We start from the raw sequence: 7,098 nt of genomic DNA, 5'->3' as shown, positions 1-7,098 counted from the left end.
AATTTCAATGCCACAACCTGTTTTCAACCACAATTCAAATTTAATTCAGATTAACAAAATGAACTGAAATTCTGAATTTTAGGACACGTATTTGAGAATTTCATTCTCAAATCATTTCTGATTGGTGCACATCCCTAGTTCATATGTTAAATCATGCAAGGACGCAGAGACGTGCTGTGGCTGGGTTTGAACAAGCGACCATCTGATTACAAGCACACAGGCATTAGATCTTCTAATCACACTTAAAAGGCAGATTAAATGTTCTTTCCACCATGCAAACAGAAGTTAAATTGTAGCTTTACTGCTTACATTTACATTCACACATTTGCATTTAGAACAAGCATTTTAAGTGGTGTACATGACAGTAAATGGTGAATCAGTTTATTTGCCACTCTACACATTACATTGGCGCCCATTATAAGGAACTGTACAGCAACATTGCAGTTTCACAGTAGCTTTGATGAATTTCTGGAATCACCCTTAACATCTGCAAAACTGTAAGTGCATTTCCCAAAACAATTCGTGCAAACAGCACCACACAGATGGACTGTCTACAAAAAAGTCATAGAGGCCACCAGCAGCCCGCATACCACACCGTAAGGGTGTATGTTAGGATGCTCTCTATGGCAGAGCGGTAGGAGGCCACCAGCAGCCCGCATACCACACCGTAAGGCCGTATGTTAGGATGCTCTCTATGGCAGAGCGGTAGGAGGCCACCAGCAGCCCGAATACCACACCGTAAGGCCTTATGTTAGGATGCTCTCTATGGCAGAGCGGTAGGAGGCCACCAGCAGCCCGCATACCACACCGTAAGGCCGTATTTTAGCATGCTCTCTATGGCAGAGCGGTAGGAGGCCACCAGCAGCCCGCATACCACACCGTAAGGCCGTATGTTAGGATGCTCTTATTAGGATTAAGTTAGGATTAACGCAACTTAATGTATCAAAACAGCCACCACAAATCACCAAATTTCTCGCGAATGTATCTGGCCATAAAGACTTACTTGACAAGAAATCAAAACCGAAATGCTACGAATATGGACTTTAAGCCTTTTCTTTATGGGCGTCAATGGAGGGGAAAACGCTTGACGTAAGATGAAGTCCATATTCCTAGCATTTCGGTTTTGATTTCTTCCCTGGCATGGGTGACGGGTACACCACGTTCCCCAAGCCACGTTAGCCTCGAGCGAACTGCCCGGAGAAACCGCTCACACCAGCGCTGCAACCCGATCTCCTCCCCTTTTAAACACACATTTCTATGGCGTTAAATTAGTGCCAAAAGTCGTGCGCATAAAAACCACGCGCGCATGCGCTCGCGAACAGAAAATCCATGCTCTCTACGCGCTCGCGATTGCACAGCACTCACTCACTCGCTCGCTGTTAAATTAGTGCCAAAAGTAGAACCACGCGCGTGTGTGTGCTCGAGTGCTGAAAACCCATCCCCTCTACGCGCTCGAGTCTGCACAGCACTCGCTCGCTCGAATTTCCCACTTCGTCTTACCATATATAAAAGAATGGGCCAATGTACGGTAAATTGCATTGTGAATAAAATTTACTTATTATAACATCACAAAGCCAATTTAATAAATTCAAATCCTGGGAAGAGCGCTCGTCAGATATCAGTTCTCGGGTTAGTGTTAGCAGACTATAGGCGAAACCACCTTAAGTGCTATCTGTTAATGTTTATTAAATTAGCATTAAAATGGAGTGGTTTATAATATCTTTTGTCCTTGTAGCTGCTAAATACACTCATTATTAAAGCCATAAAGTTGTCTGCCTACTACATTGGAATCTGCACTTAATAAGTGTTTTTGATGGATTTTATTTAACTTTATTTGACTCTGATCCTTAGATCTAATGTCATACTTCTTCACTTATATTGTTTGTGAAAAGGTTTACCACGATCAAACAGAGCAGCCACTATATCATCATACAAGAACAAGCACCTCACAAAACAAAAACATTTCATTTTCATAATTAAATCTTTTGAATGGTAGGCCTAGTGTGTGGATCAGAGACAAGATCTTGACACCTCATTAACTATAATTTGTTCTGTGAACAGCTCAGATACCATCTTCTCGAAAGTCTTCTGCATAAAATAGAAATTGGATTCAGCGCGACTCCACTAAATTTGGATTACCTGGAGTTCCTTTGTCATCAGGAGCTGTATCTTCTGCAGGCCCTGTCTAATCACATTGAAGTACCTCCTGCTATCACCCTGGCTTTGCAAGAGCTCTTTGACCTTGTGAGGGCACATCTGGAACGTCCAGCCCCATGTGTCACACAGGAAGTCGCTGCCACCAATAGACGACCCAAGATTTTGATTGAAGAACAACGTTTGAAAGAAATGCTCCATACTCAACTTCCTGTGCCTTGCATAGCCACACTGATGGGTGTTTCAAGAAGAACAATCTTAAGAAGAATGAAAGAGTATGAGCTCTGTGTTAGGGACACATATAATTCCATCAGTGATGAGGAACTTGACAATTTGGTTTCTTCTGTCAAGAATGATCTACCAAATGCAGGCTACAGTATGGTCAGAGGGAGGCTGCAGTCAATGGGCTACAGGGTTCGGTGGAGAAGAGTTGCAGCCTCCATGCATTGGGTTGATTCCATGCGCATCATATCAAGGCTGTCAAGTCTTGGCCCTGGGTAATGAGTTGTAGAGCTGCGCAGGAACTGAGAGCCCAAGCTGTTGGACATTCCACTGGACTGGGAGACTGGGGTGAGCGAGGAGGAGCTCATTGACCAGAAACTGGGATACTGGCTGCGTGTGAGCAATGGGGTGGAGATTAAGGAAAGACGTTAAATCAGCATGCAGTGTTGCCTGGAAACATCAACAAATATACTACAGTGTCACTTTACTAAAACAATATCAAAATAATGCCTATTTTTTATTCATTTTACTTGTAGAGTGCAAAGTACAAAGGAAAACAAAGAGTAACTATGGCGAAATAAATCAAAGCATGTCCCAGAATGCAGTGATGGGCCTGAATGGATCAGGACAGAAGAAGGTGAAAGACCTGTTAACGAGGTGAGACGATGCAGACACAGGCCAGGATGTGGGTATAGGCGAGAACAAGAGGGAAGACGGGGGCCCGCGACTCAGCATGGGGGCAGGTGGGGGAGGGGAGGCACGGGCTCACCTGGAGCTGCTCCCGGAGGTGCCGCTATGACTCATGGGTAACATGCCGGAATGGGACGGCACCTGTAGGCTGGACCAGTGGTCATGGGACGGCAACATGGACAGACAGGTAGACGAGCTGTCTGAATAAGCAGCTGCAAGTATAAAATAAATGAAGCAGGTATGTGGTGGGCAGTGTTACAGCGTCCTTAATATGGTCAATACAGAAAAGGCATGTTATCATGTTATGTATATACTGCCTCCAGTTACTTAATGCCTAACTTTAATACATTGATTGATTTGTTCACTGCTGCAGCCTGTGTCAACTTTCCTTTCAGACAGATGTAAAGTCCTTTCTGTTTTTGTTCTGTGGAGTTTTTTTTTAACCGCATATGGCTGAATTCTGTTAAACCTCGGACTGAAGAAAATTGTGTTCATTGAAAAGCAAATATCAAAAACTCAGTCTGCAGGAATGTTTTTCAGAATATTTCTGTGGACTTTTGGAAATTTCACGAAATTCAATCACTCAATTACATTAACACTGAGTGAGATTTCATTCATTTGGAAATTTGCTCTTCAATCGATAACTGAAGGAGTGCTGTGAATGCAGAGGTTATCCATCCATACATCCATTTTCCAAACCGCTTATCTTACTGGGTCGCGGGGGGTCCGGAGCCTATCCCGGAAGCAATGGGCCCGAGGCAGGGAACAACCCAGGATGGGGGGCCAGCCCATCGCATGGCACACTCACACACCATTCACTCACACATGCACACCTATGGGCAATTTAGCAGCTCCAATTAGCCTCAGCATGTTTTTGGACTGTGGGGGGAAACCGGAGTACCCGGAGGAAACCCAGAGGAAACCCCACGACGACATGGGGAGAACATGCAAACTCCACACACATGTGGCCCAGGCGGAGACTCGAACCCGGGTCCCAGAGGTGTGAGGCAACAGTGCTAACCACTGCACCACCATGCCGCCCCCTGTATGCTATTTCATTGTATAAAAAGAAACTTACTGTACTGTACAATAAAGTATTTCACCACTGCTTCTTCCTCAGCTCCCACCGTTTGCTAGCACATGCCTCTTTTGATTTCTTAGTGCAATCTGTGCTTTAGTTTTTTCGTGAAATGTAAGTGCAGTATCTGTTTATTAAGTGCTGTGGTTTAATATGTACATTATTATTTCAGTACTGTGTATACTGTCCTTAATGTCTTGCCTCTCTCGTATAACTTGAGATACACCCAAATTGACTTGCAACAAGTGGTCCTGGTTCCAAATGCGGAAGTTGATGGATACTTGTATTTTATATGTATTCCATCGCTCGATTACATAAACACTGAGTGAGATTTCATTCCCATTACTGCAACTTATGCAGAGGATTATGACTTATTACTTTAGGTTATCGGACTGAGTGAGTTTTGGAAATTTGCTCTTCAATCGATAACTGAAGCAGTGCTGTGAATGCAGAGGTTATATGCGTCGCATATCAACAGAACTGTATGTTTATGTCTTGTCTTAATTATTTTGATTAAATGTCTGACTATTCCCAATATGTGTGAACATACTTGGCCAAATAAAGCTGATTCTGATTCAGTCAGAGGGTAATCGTCGGTGTGCTGTACTATCGTGGTGACCCACACAGAGAGCTTAGGACCATGATTTCAGTGTGTGCTTGTGTGAGGGGACAGGCAGGGCGGCTGGTCACTGGGTGATGCACTCCTGTGGGTATAGGGGCTGGGATAGGGTGCAAAGCGGTTACTCCTCAAGGAGGAGTAACGGTCACAGCCGTGGGGGGAGGAGAGGGAGAGGGTGCTCCCAAAGTGGGGGTGTGGGTTTGATGAAGAGCAGAGAGACCCTGAGCCTGGGATGAACCAGCTGCCTACTGAAACGAAAGCGGATAAAGACAGAAACTAGAACCTCAAACTAAACAACACAAACAACAATATCAAGTTATATTCAATCATTAAACCGTTATATATTTAATCTAAAGAATAGTAATAAATATCGTTCCGATTCAAAATATAATTTACGGGTGAATCTTATGACTTGCATTGGGAAACAGGAAACGGGCCAAGCTGCAGGGCCAGTTCTAAGGCATAGTGCGAGGCGCCCAGAAAGGGGGCGCGGTCTGGGCGGAGTCAGCTAAAGAAGAAAAAGGCCTGACCTTTTTCTGGATGCTGTGGACTGTGTTTGTGTGTGAGCTGCAGCTGCATGTTCCTTACATTTTTTTATTAACACCAGCACCGTGAGGGTTGGCCTGGACTGGGTCCTGCCCTGCACGGTTGAAGGCATGTTGAGTAATTGTTTGTATTAAAAATACATTGGATCAAGTCAAATTATTTTAATGAAGAATTAACATCTAAAAGCTGCTAGTAGACCGTGGGAAAATAATTTTTCTATTTTCTTTCTACCATCTCGTGGCCAAAAGTAGGTATTGCAATTTCAGTAAGAAATGATTTGTTTTCAAATTGCAGTACCTACTTTTGGCCACGAGATGACAGCAAGAAAATAGAAAAAATATTTTCCCACGGTCTACTAGCAGCTTTTAGATGATAATTTTTCATTAAAATAATTTGACTTGGTCCAATGTATTTTTAATACAAACAATTACCACACAAAGCTGCTAGTAGACCGTGGTAAAATATTTTTTATATTTTCTTGCTGCCATCTCGTGGCCAAAAGTAGGTACTGCAATTTCGGTAAGAAATCATTTGTTTTCAAATTGCAGTACCTACTTTTGGCCACGAGATGGCAGCAAGAAAATAGAAAAATAATTTTCCCACGGTCTACTAGCAGCTTTTAGATGTTAATTCTTCATTAAAATAATTTGACTAGGTCCAATGTATTTTTAATACAAACAATTACCACACAAAGCTGCTAGTAGACCGTGGTAAAATATTTCTTATATTTTCTTGCTGCCATCTCGTGGCCAAAAGTAGGTACTGCAATTTCGGTAAGAAATCATTTGTTTTCAAATTGCAGTACCTACTTTTGGCCACGAGATGGCAGCAAGAAAATAGAAAAATTATTTTCCCACGGTCTACTAGCAGCTTTTAGATGTTAATTCTTCATTAAAATAATCTGACTTGGTCCAATGTATTTTTAATACAAACAATTACCACACGAAGCTGCTAGTAGACCGTGGTAAAATATTTTTTTAATTTTCTTGCTGCCATCTCGTGGCCAAAAGTAGGTACTGCAATTTCGGGAATAAATCATTTAATTGTTTTCAAACTGCAGTATTTAAATTTTGCCACAAGACGGCAGTATAAAGAGCGAAAAAACATTATTTTACTAAACAAAAACAGTTTTTTTACGCAATAAAGCAATTTTAAAATTGTTTCACTTTCCAAAAAAGTTTGCATCAATAATTACCATATAAAGCGGCCACAGGACCGTGGGCAAATCATCAATTTAATGTTAAAATTGCAATTATGGGGAAAAATGATAATCTGAATATTCTCATAAGGACAGCAAAAGGTAGTATGTAAAATTAACAACTATTTTCCTTGTACTGGTTTGTAATTCTGCTGAGGCCCCATGGGATTAATAATTTTCCCCATCTTGCTCTCCATAAAGGCAAGAACAAGCTTGGGGGTCACAGTGAAGAGACTGCTACCTTGAGGCCCCCAGGGTTTTCAGGTCTTGTTCAAAAGCCTGTGGACATGTGGCTATCCTGCCAATTCCGAGCACGAACCGTCGGCCTTCTGATCACAGCCACAGAGTCTTAGTCTGTTGAACTACACACTCATTATATGTATTTCACTCTTCTGACCCTTATTCTTAAGTTGTTGTAGTGTTTCCATCATATGTAAGAGGGCCTGCCCATCAGAGTAATGTACATCCTGTGACATGTATTGACTATCAAGACAAATTGAAACACGGTGTATTAGGCTGTCAATGAGTACTGGACTAGGGCGAAAATCTGTCTGATAATCTACCTATTAACTAGAAGAGTACAAACTGGAG

This window comes from Brienomyrus brachyistius, unplaced genomic scaffold (genome assembly GCF_023856365.1).
Source record: "Brienomyrus brachyistius isolate T26 unplaced genomic scaffold, BBRACH_0.4 scaffold89, whole genome shotgun sequence".
NCBI lineage: Eukaryota > Metazoa > Chordata > Actinopteri > Osteoglossiformes > Mormyridae > Brienomyrus > Brienomyrus brachyistius.
This window is presented reverse-complemented; position numbering follows the sequence as displayed.